Source organism: Salvelinus namaycush, chromosome 11 (genome assembly GCF_016432855.1).
Source record: "Salvelinus namaycush isolate Seneca chromosome 11, SaNama_1.0, whole genome shotgun sequence".
NCBI lineage: Eukaryota > Metazoa > Chordata > Actinopteri > Salmoniformes > Salmonidae > Salvelinus > Salvelinus namaycush.
This window is the reverse complement of record NC_052317.1, coordinates 25565029-25577117: the sequence shown is the minus strand read 5'-3', so window position 1 is coordinate 25577117 and position 12089 is coordinate 25565029.

Below are 12089 nucleotides of genomic sequence, written 5' to 3'. Positions count from 1 at the left end.
AACCAGAGTATTCCTTTGTCTTTAAAAATGCAATGGAACGCAATTAACTCTCACGGGTGCGCGCGAGACTGAGCTCATGGCACTCTGCCAGACATCTGGTTGAAACAGCTCTCATTCTCTCCCCTTCACAGTAGAAGCCTCAAACAAGGTTCTAAAGACTGTTGACAGCTAGTGGAAGCCTTAGGAAGTGCAACATGACCCCATAGACACTGTATATTTGATAGGCAATGACTTGAAAAACTATAAACCTCAGATTTCCCACTTCCTGGTTGGATTTTTTATCAGGGTTTTGCGTTCTGTTATATTCACAGACATCATTCAAACAGTTTTAGAAACTTCAGAGTGTTTTCTATCCAAATCTCTATACTAATTATATGCATATTCTAGCTTTTGGGCCTGAGTAGCAGGCAGTTTACTCTGGGCACCTTATTATCCAAGCTACTCAATACTGCCCTCCAGTCCCAAATAAGTTAAATTGTTTTGTTACCTTATCAATCTACACACAATACCCCATAATGACAAAGTAAAAATCGTATGACATTTACATAAGTATTCAGACCCTTTGTTATGAGACTCGAAATTGAACTCAGGTGCATCCTGTTTCCATTGATCATCCTTGACATGTTTCTACAACTTGATTGAAGTCCACCTGTGGTCAATTCAAATGATTGGACAGGATTTGGAAAGGCCCACAATTAGCAATGTATGTCAGAGCAAAAAATAAGCCATGAGGTAGAAGGAATTGTCCATAGAGCTCGACACAGGATTGTGTCGAGGCACAGATCTGAGGAAGGGTAGCAAAAAGTTTCTGCAGCATTGTAGGTCCCCAAGGACGCTGTGGCCTCCTTCTCTCTTAAATGGAAGATGTTTGGAACCAACAAGACTCTTCCTAGAGCTTGCCACCTGGCAAACCTGAGCAATCGGGGAGAAGGGCCTTTGTGTGGGAGGTGACCAAGAACCCGATGGTCACTCTGACAGAGCTCCAGAGTTTCTCTGTGGAGATGGGAGAACCTTCCAGAAAGACAACCATCTCTGCAGCACTCCACAAATCAGGCCTTTATGGTAGAGTGGACAGACAGAAGCCACTCCTCAATAAAAGGCACATGAAAGCCTGCTTGGAGTTTGCCAAAAGGCACCTAAAGGTCTCTCATACCATGAGAAACAAGATTATCTGGTCTGATGAAACCAAGATTGAACTCTTTGGCCTGAATGCCAAGCGTCACATCTGGAGTGATCCTGGCACCATCCCTACGGTGAAGCATGGTGGTGGCAGCATCATTCTGTGGGGATGTTTTTCAGCGGCAGGAACTGGGAGACTAGTCAGGACTGACGGAAAGATGAACGGAGCAAAGTACGGAGCAAAGTACAGAGAGTTCCTTAACCTCTACGGGATCGGTTGAGCTAACGTGCACTAATGTGATTAGCATGACGTTGTAAGTAACAAGAACATTTCCCAGGACATAGACATGTCTTATATGGGCAGAAAGCTTAAATTCTTGTTAATCTAACTGCACTGTCCAATTTACAGTAGTTATTACAGTGAAAAAATACCATGCTATTGCTTGAGGATAGTGCACAATAACAAAAACTTATCACTGCAACTGGTTTGATACATTCACCTCTGAAGGTAAATAATGTACTTCCATTCAGTATTCTTGCTCTGATTTGTCTCCCTGAGGGTCTCAGAGATAAAATGTAGTATAGTTTTGTTTGATAAAAATCAATTTTTATATTCAAATGCAGGAACTGGGTTTTACAGTTTGAACCCTTGCTGTGTCTGTACTGAACTCTAATGTGCTCTACTGTACTGAACTCTGCTGCACTGTACTGAACTACACTCTACTTTACTGTACTATACTGTACACTACAGTCCTGTACTGAACTATACTTGTCTTTAGTGTACTGTACTGAACTCTACTGTACAGTACTGAACTATAATCTACTCTACTGTAATGTACTGACCTTTACTGTACTGAACACTACTGTACTGAACTATACTATACTTTATTGTACTGAACTCTAATGTACTGTAGTGTACTTCACTGTACTGAGCTCTACTGTGCTGAAGGTTGATGTCCAAACTTTTGAAACATAAGCATCTTTGATTGGGTATGATTTGGGGGCAGAGCTCATTAAAATAATAGCCAGTGTGTAGAACAATACCCAAATATGTAAAGGGAGATATTGCATATTTATACCTTTGTTTACCCATTTAGGATACATAACCATGAAGAGAATGACATTCATATCCATAATTATGCATTTATATGTATTTCAGATCAGAGACCCATGACGAAATTCCATTACCGCAAATCCGTTACCAGATGTAAATCCACTTTGCTTACTGTAGTTCAATAACCAAAATATATTTTTTCAAAGTCAATAAGTAATGTCTTAGCTGACATTCTAATTGACATCCTAACCATTCTTTCTGCAGACATCTTGAATCTTAAATCGGAGAAGATATTTAGCAGAGTTTTTGGAAAACGTTGACACAAAAAACGGAGGGAGATTTGACAAAAATTATGTTACCAAATTTTGCATCTGCACAGATCTTCCAGTAAATGTGTTTTTGTACAATTTTCAGTGTAAATTGCTAAAAGTAGTCCTTGTGCATAAAGTTGTATGGTTTGTTAAACTTTGAAATCAATGTTTTTTGTTTGGCATACATTTTAAGTGAGAAGTCTTAGCCAAATTCCGTTATCGTGGAATTGCCCCACTGATATTTGAAAGCTGAAAGCTGTAAACTTGTTTTTATTATGGAAACATATTTATACTTTATGGCTGTATTATCATTCAAACTTCAGCACAGTCAAGGATGAATCCACTCATGTGGAATAAATTCGATGATCTCTTTCATCCTCACAGAGCCAGTGTCGTCCATTATCAAAATTATAAAGACAAACAAAACACATTGATGTATGTGTCTATGCCTTGACCCAAACCAAAGACGGAAGAGGAAGCGAAACACTCCAGAATTATTTCTGGTTACATTGCAGTCAATGAACTCAACAGTGGATCCAGAACAGGGCTTATTGGAGACAGAAACCACGTTTCCATTCATAGTTTTTATGTGAGTAAAGTCATGAGGTATAAAACAAAATCATGACAGCTATGATGGAAACTGGAAGTTTTAGAACAGTTCTTTAAATGCCGACAGATAATTTGTTTGTTCCATATGGAGGGAGCTTTTTGTGTCTGTAACGACTCCCACCGAAGGTGGCTCCCCTTCCTGTTCGGGTGGTGCCCGGCGGTCGTCGTCACCGGCCTACTAGCTGCTACTGACTTTTCCTCCCCCTCCCTTTTTGTTGATTATTGACACCTGTTTGTGGTTAGGGTGATTTGTGGGGCTTTATTACCCAGCAGCCCGGCCTGCTGGGTGTGCGGGATTGTTGTGTGTACAGTCTGTACATTCTTGTGTGTCAGGATACGTGTTCGTTGGTTTATGTTTATTCGTGTTTTCTCACTTTGCTGTGGTGAAGCATTTGGTTTAGAGGAGCGTCGTGTGTTCACCCGTGTGGGGAATTAAATTTTGGAACGCTACTCTGAACTCTCTGTCTCCTGCGTTTGACTCTTTGCATCCACGACACCCCGGGCATTACAGAATCCCGCACCTATTATCGGAATGGAGTCAGCAGGAGCAGCGGCAAACCCACTCCCATCTATGGAGGAACGGGTGCTCCATCACACTACCGTACTCCATCGCATCGGTTCCGCCATGGATCAAATGATGGAGAGAATGGACCGATGGGAGAGGAGTGGTCTCCTCTCTCCACCTGCAGTCTCTCCAGCTCAGGATTCCTCCTCTCCTCTCTCACCATCCTCCGGCTCCAGCGCTCTCCGTCTTGAGCTCCCGAGGGAGTATGATGGAGCGGCAGTGGGATGTCAGGGGTTCTTGTTACAAATAGAACTGTACCTGGCAACCGTGAGACCCACTCCCTCGGGAGCGGAGAGGGTGAGTGTCCTCATCTCCTGCCTAACGGGTCGTGCTCTGGAGTGGGCTAACGCTGTCTGGAATGGCCCAGATTCAGCGAAGGAGCACTACCCCGAATTTTCCCGCCGCTTTCGTGCGGTGTTCGACCATCCACCTGAGGGCCGAGCGGCGGGAGAGCGACTGGTTCATCTCAGGCAGGAGAAGAGGAGCGCCCAGGATTACGCGTTGGAGTTTCGGACCTTGGCCGCGGGGTCTGGGTGGAACGACAGGGCCCTTATAGATCACTACAGATGTAGTCTCCGGGAGGATGTCCGCAGGGAGCTAGCGTGCCGGGACGAAGCTCTCTCCCTGGATGAGCTTATTGATATGTCCATCCGGCTGGACAGTCTGCTGGCTTCCCGCGGCCGTTCGGAGAGGGTCCTGTGCGTTCCACCACCCAGCACCCCTGCACCCATTCCCATGGAGTTGGGAGGAGCCGTGCCGAGGGGTACCGGAGGAGGAGGCTCCCCCTGCACCAGCTGTGGTCGGAGAGGACACACGGCCGATCGGTGCTGGGGGGGTCCATCTGGGGGTCGAGATGGCAGGCGGAACATTTCTCGGTCACCTCAGGTGAGTAAGCACCAGACTCACCCAGAACCCCCTGTTTGTCATATGTTTGTCTTAATTTTTTTTCTTACGTTTTTCCCTCTTCCCAGCATAAGGCACTAGTCGATTCAGGTGCAGCTGGGAACTTTATGGATCGCGGACTCGCCATCAAGCTAGGTGTTCCGCTTGTGCCGATAGATTCTCCTTTTCCCGTGCACTCTCTAGATAGCCGGCCATTAGGGTCAGGTTTGGTCCGGGAGGCCACGGTTCCACTGGACATGGTGACGCAGGGGGATCATAAGGAACGTCTAAGTTTTTTCATTATCGATTTGCCTGCGTTTCCAGTGGTACTGGGGATTCCCTGGCTGGCTAGTCACAATCCTACTATTTCGTGGAAACAGGGGGTTCTCCAGGGGTGGTCAGAGGAGTGTTCTGGAAGGTGTCTGGGAGTTTCCATCGGTGCCACGTCGGTGGAGAGTTCAGACCATTCCCCCCGAGTATGCCGATTTGGCAATCGCTTTTAGTAAAAAGAAAGCGACTAAATTACCACCTTATCGACCGGGTAGGGATTGTGCGATAGATCTCCAGGTAGACGCTGCGCTTCCCAAGAGTCACGTGTACCCTTTGTCCCAAGAGGAAACGGTGGCTATGGAGAGATATGTCACTGAGTCTCTGGGACAGGGGTACATTCGGTCCTCCATTTCACCCGTCTCCTCGAGTTTCTTTTTTGTGAAGAAAAAGGAGGGAGGTTTGCGTCCGTGTATTGATTATAGAGTTCTAAATGCCGTCACAGTGGGGTTTAGTTACCCACTACCTCTAATTGCTACGGCAATGGAATCATTTCACGGAGCGCAGTTGTTCACAAAACTGGATCTCAGGAGCGCGTACAGTCTGGTGCGTATTCGGAAGGGAGACGAGTGGAAAACCGCATTTAGTACCACATCGGGCCATTATGAGTACTGCGTCATGCCATATGGGTTAAAGAATGCTCCCGCCGTTTTCCAATCCTTTGTAGACGATATTCTCAGGGACCTGCACGGGCAGGGAGTGGTTGTTTATATCGATGACATTCTGATCTACTCAGCCACTCACGCCGCGCATGTGTCTCTAGTACGCAAAGTGCTTGGTAGACTGCTGGAGCATGACCTATATGTCAAGGCTGAGAAGTGTGTGTTCTCCAAACGAGCCGTCTCCTTTCTGGGTTATCGCATTTCCACCTCGGGGGTGGTGATGGAGGATGAACGCATTAAGGCCGTGCGTAATTGGCCGACTCCGACCACGGTAAAAGAGGTGCAGCGGTTTTTGGGTTTTGCCAACTACTACCGGAGGTTTATCCGGGGTTTTGGCCAGGTAGCAGCTCCCATTACCTCACTGCTGAAGGGGGGTCCGGTGCGTTTGCAGTGGTCAGCAAAAGCGGACGGAGCTTTCAACAGGTTGAAGGCGCTGTTCACGGATGCGCCCGTGTTGGCGATTCCGGATCCCTCTCTAGCATTCATAGTGGAGGTGGACGCGTCCGAGGCTGGGGTAGGTGCCGTGCTATCACAGCGCTCGGGTACGCCACCAAAACTCCACCCCTGCGCTTTTTTCTCTAAAAAGCTTAGCCCAGCGGAGCGTAACTATGATGTGGGGGACCGGGAGTTGTTAGCGGTGGTCAGTGCTCTGAAGGTGTGGAGACACTGGCTTGAGGGGGCTAAGCACCCTTTTCTCATCTGGACCGACCACCAGAATCTGAAGTATATTCGAGCAGCTAGGAGACTGAACCCACGTCAGGCAAGGTGGGCCATGTTCTTCACCCGATTCCAGTTTACTCTATCATACAGACCGGGCTCCCAAAACATAAAGGCGGATGCACTGTCCCGTTGTTTTGACACGGAGGATCGGCCCACCGAACCTACCCACATCCTTCCCGCCTCAAGGCTTATAGCACCAGTGGTGTGGGAAGTGGACTCGGACATCGAGCGGGCATTAAGGGCGGAACCCGCTCCTCCTCAGTGTCCGGCGGGGCGGAAGTACGTGCCGCTTGGTGTTCGGGACAAATTGATTCGGTGGGCTCACGTCCTACCCTCCTCGGGTCACCCTGGGGTGAAGAGGACAGTGGGGAGCCTTCGGGGGAGGTATTGGTGGCCTACTTTGGCTAAGGATGTTGGGTTTTATGTCTCCTCCTGTTCGGTATGCGCTCAGAGTAAGGCTCCTAGGCACCTTCCTAGAGGGAAGTTACAACCCCTCCCCGTTCCACAACGGCCTTGGTCACATCTATCCGTAGATTTCCTGACCGACCTTCCCCCGTCTCAAGGGAATACTACGGTGCTGGTGATTGTGGATCGGTTTTCTAAGTCCTGCCGTCTCCTCCCGTTGCCCGGTATCCCTACAGCCCTGCAGACTGCGGAGGCATTATTCACCCACGTCTTCCGGCACTACGGGGTGCCGGAGGACATCGTTTCTGATCGGGGCCCCCAGTTCACGTCCAGAGTATGGAGGGCGTTTATGGAGCGTTTGGGGGTCTCGGTCAGCCTTACCTCCGGTTATCACCCTGAGAGTAATGGGCAGGTGGAGAGAGTGAACCAGGAGGTGGGTAGGTTTCTGCGGTCGTATTGCCAGGACCGGCCAGGGGAGTGGGCGAGATATATCCCTTGGGCCGAAATGGCCCAGAACTCTCTACGCCACTCCTCTACTAACATGTCCCCCTTTCAGTGTGTATTGGGGTACCAACCGGTCCTGGCACCATGGCATCCGAGCCAGACCGAGGCTCCTGCAGTGGAGGAATGGGTGCAGCGCTCCAAGGAGACATGGAGGGCTGTCCAGGAATCACTTCAACAAGCTAGTGGACGGCAGAAGAGGAGTGCTGACCGCCACCGCAGTGAGGCCCCCGTGTTTGTACCGGGGGACAGGGTCTGGCTCTCGACCCGAAACCTGCCCCTCCGCTTGCCCTGCCGGAAGCTGGGTCCGCAGTGTGTAGGGCCCTTCAAAGTCCTGAGGAGAATAAACGAGGTGTGTTATCGATTACAACTCCCTTCCTATTATCGTATTAACCCCTCGTTTCATGTGTCTCTCCTCAGGCCGGTGGTAGCTGGTCCCCTGCAGGACGGTGAGGTACCGGAGGTCCCTCCTCCCCCTCTCGACATCGAGGGGTCCCCGGCGTATAGGATACGAGCCATTCTGGACTCAAGACGCCGGGTGAGGGGCCTGCAGTACCTCGTGGACTGGGAGGGGTACGGTCCGGAGGAGAGGTGCTGGGTCCCGGTGGGGGACATTCTGGATCCATCGATGTTGAGGGATTTCCATCGCCTCCATCCGGATCGCCCTGCGCCTCGCCCTCCGGGTCGTCCTCGAGGCCGGTGTCGGCGCGCTGTGGGAGCCGCGCGTCAGGGGGGGGGGTACTGTAACGACTCCCACCGAAGGTGGCTCCCCTTCCTGTTCGGGTGGTGCTCGGCGGTCGTCGTCACCGGCCTACTAGCTGCTACTGACTTTTCCTCCCCCTCCCTTTTTGTTGATTATTGACACCTGTTTGTGGTTAGGGTGATTTGTGGGGCTTTATTACCCAGCAGCCCGGCCTGCTGGGTGTGCGGGATTGTTGTGTGTACAGTCTGTACATTCTTGTGTGTCAGGATACGTGTTCGTTGGTTTATGTTTATTCGTGTTTTCTCACTTTGCTGTGGTGAAGCATTTGGTTTAGAGGAGCGTCGTGTGTTCACCCGTGTGGGGAATTAAATTTTGGAACGCTACTCTGAACTCTCTGTCTCCTGCGTTTGACTCTTTGCATCCACGATACCCCGGGCATTACAGTGTCGGTAAAATGTATTATGCAAGAAATGGATGTGGAAGCGCCTTTATGTGAAAATATTGATATAATAGCCATCGTATCGAAGTAAACTTGGAGTCTCGCAATGACATGGTGTGAGGTCCTCCCAATATGACTCGGAAGCCAGGCAGTGTATTAGGCTACTGTCACGATCGTCGTAAGAAGCGGACCAAAGCGCAGCGTGGTTTGAATACATTCTTCTATATTTAATGAAGAACACTTAAACAAAAAACAACAAAACGAATAAGACGAACGTGACCGCTATAATAAACACTGTGCTAACATGCAACATAACATAGACAATAACCCACAACCCACAATACAAAACAGGCTACCTAAATATGGTTCCCAATCAGAGACAACGCAAAACACCTGTCTCTGATTGAGAACCATATCAGGCCAAAAAGATAAATAGAAAACATAGAAATACAAACATAGACTGCCCACCCCAACTCACGCCTTGACCAACTAAATAAAGACAAAACAAAGGAAATAAGGTCAGAAACGTGACAGCTACAAAGGAAATCATTTAAGGACAGATCTCAATTTACTGGTAGGAGAGGTGGTCCAAAATAGGTGAGGATTGTCCAAAAATGTTTTGGGGTGGGGAGGTTGTGTGTTTTTTGGAGGGGGCACATGGGAGGGTAATTTTTTCCTGGTTTACATTCACTGTTTTACAGGTTTTGCAATATCATTTATTCCATCCTAACCAAATTTCGTCATCTGCTTGCACGCGCCTTCCCTATATCAAGGTATTTTGGTTCTTCCCTTATGCACTACACTTTTCCGTGCGCTAACCTTTATTAAAAACTGGGTGGTTCGAGCCCTGAATGCTGATTGGCTGACAGCCGTGGTATACCAGACCGTATAACACGGGTATGACAAAACATGTATTTTTACTGGTCTAATGATGTTGGTAACCAGTTTATAATAGCAATAAGGCACCACGGGGGTTTCTGGTCTATGGCCAATATACCACAGCTAAGGGCTGTCTCCAGGCACCCCGCATTAAGTCGTGCGTAAGAACATCCCTTAGCCGAGATATATTGGCCATATACCACACCTCCTTGAGTCGTATTGCTTAACTGCAGTGCATTAGGAAAGTATTCAGAACAGTTTACTTTTTCTAAAAGTCTTATTCTAAAATGGATTAAATTGTTATTTTTTCTCGCCTTCAATCAATCTACACACAATACCCCATAATGACAAATATCACATTTACATAAGTATTCAGACCCTTTACTCAGTACTTTTTTGAAGCACCTTCGGCAGCAATTACAGCCTCAGGTCTTCTTGGGTATGATGCTACAAGCTTGGTACACCTGCATTTGGGGAGTTTCTCCCATTCTTCTCTGAAGATCCTCTCCACCTTCGTCAGGTTGGATGGATAGTGTCGCTGCACAGCTATTTTCAAGACTCTCCAAAGATGTTAGATTGTTTTCAAGTCCGGGTACTGGCTGGGCCACTAAAGGACATTCAGAGATTTGTCCCGAAGCCACTCCGGCGCTGTCTTGGCTGTGTGGTTAGGGTCGTTGTCCTGTTGGAAGGTGAATCTTCCCCCCAGTCTGAGGTCCTGAGCGCTCTGGAGCGGGCTTTCCTTAACTAATTTAATTTAATAAGTAATAATAAGTAATAAGTAATTACGTTTCATGTGATATGATATCAAATGTTGTTACTTTGTAATGTTTATTTCAAGCATTCGAACGGGAGATGAGTGTTCCAAATTGTACAAATCATTGGGGTCCTGCACACTTTTTATGTCAAATGATGTCTCACCATTCTTTCTCATCTCTATTTCTCATGAGTGTTCATGTTGACCACCTTTTGTACGCTGCTGGTACTCCAGAGGAGGTTGGTGGCACCTTAATTGGAGAGGACAGGCTCATGGTAATGGCTGAAGCGGAATCGTTGGAATGGTTTCCCATTCCATTGCTCCGTTCTAGCCATTATTATACCTCAGCAGCCTCCACTGTGGTACTCACTGTTAATTATCTATGCATGGTCACGTTACCCCTACCTGCATGTACATATTAGCTCAATTATCTCAACTAACTTGTACCCCCGCAAGCTGACTCGGTCCTGGTACCCCCTATATATCATCTCGTTATTGTTACTTCCTTGTGTTTTTTTTATACTTTAGTTAATAATAGTTTTTTTTAATCTAATATTTTCTTACCTACTTTTTCAAAAATCCTGCATTGTTGGTTAAGGGCTTGTAAATAAGCATTTCAATATAAGGTCTACCTGTTGTATTCGGCGTGTGTGACAAATAACATTTTATTTTATTTTATCAATATTTTGGCTATGCTGGCCTATTTGAAATTATCAAATAAATGTCTGATCATTATATGCAATTCTGAGCATAGTCATGTATAATGCTAGTGCAGAGGCACCAGTAAACTTATTGTACACTGTTTTCATGTACATTCCCATTTCTAAGCTTCTAAGGTGACTCAGGCTTTACTAATTCTTGTGAAGAAGTGTCAGTGATCTGTAATCTGTAATTAGTTACTAAACAATAGAAATGCTTAAGTTTGTCTGATCTCCAACAGTCCATGACAAGCTCTGTTGACCATCAGAGCATTTTGCAGAGAAAATGGTTTGAGGCATACTATTTAGGCTCGGAATGACATGTGGCCCATTGTTTACCTTGTTACCTGGCAATGACCATGAGGGTGTTTCAAAGAGCTGTCAGTCAAGGCAAGCTCATGAATATAAGCTCCCCACCCACTCAGTATGTTCTTTCATGCTTCCTGATAGTTAGAGACAAGAGGAAAGGTACAATTTCTTCAATTCTGACCATTTTATAGCATCAAAATATTAAGGATGAATTAAGCTATTTTTACTTGAAAATAGGATGACTGTGTGGGACCTTTAAATTTACAGAAGGCAGAACATTTTCTCCAAAACTAAATATAAGTGTTGATATTAGTTGGCAGGGGTCTTTACTTCAACATGATTGTGTTTTGATGTATTTCTAATACAATATCTTTTAATCTTTTAAGACTTTTTCAACCTTTGCTCATCACTGATTTGTAGGTTTGAAAATGATTGAAACGTTTATATATCCCTTAATTTCTCAAAAATATAGACTCTTAACTTTTATTTGAAACACAATTTGACATGCTCCTATGAACCTCACATGTTGGTGCTCATGGGTCCTTTTACAGGAAAATGACCTGCGGAAATTTGTTCCTTGGAAACCTTTTCCAGTCGAAGGCACAGCATCAAATAAACTTCCTATCGTGTTAATCACTGTTTGTCCTCCTGCGGCTGTGCAACCACTGCCAGTAACGCTCTCTGATTTTCCATACGGCAAGTTTGCGGTCATCCGGGACTCAAAGCTGTGAGGGACAAGACATAGAGCTAGGGGAAGGAGCGTCGGTTGGGAATGTTGGTTGCTAGAAGAATGATTGACAGGGGTGACATTCTGTTCCCAGATAATCTTAAACCTCTATAGTCAACAGGAAATGATAATGGAGCAATTAGGTCCTTCAAAATACATTAGCTCCATAAATCAACTGCGATGCTTCACATTTTAATGTTCTGATACCATGGCAATCCTTACACCAACACATCCTGGTTCATCCTATGGTCACGGATCACTCCCAGTACTGTTGCTCATTCCGTGCACCAGTTGTGGAGGTCTACGTCACCGGCCTCTAGGCACTGAACTGTCATTACGCACACCTGGTTCCAATTCAGCCTTTGCTCATTACTGATTTGTAGGATTGAAAATGATTGAAACATTTATATATCCCTTAATTTCTC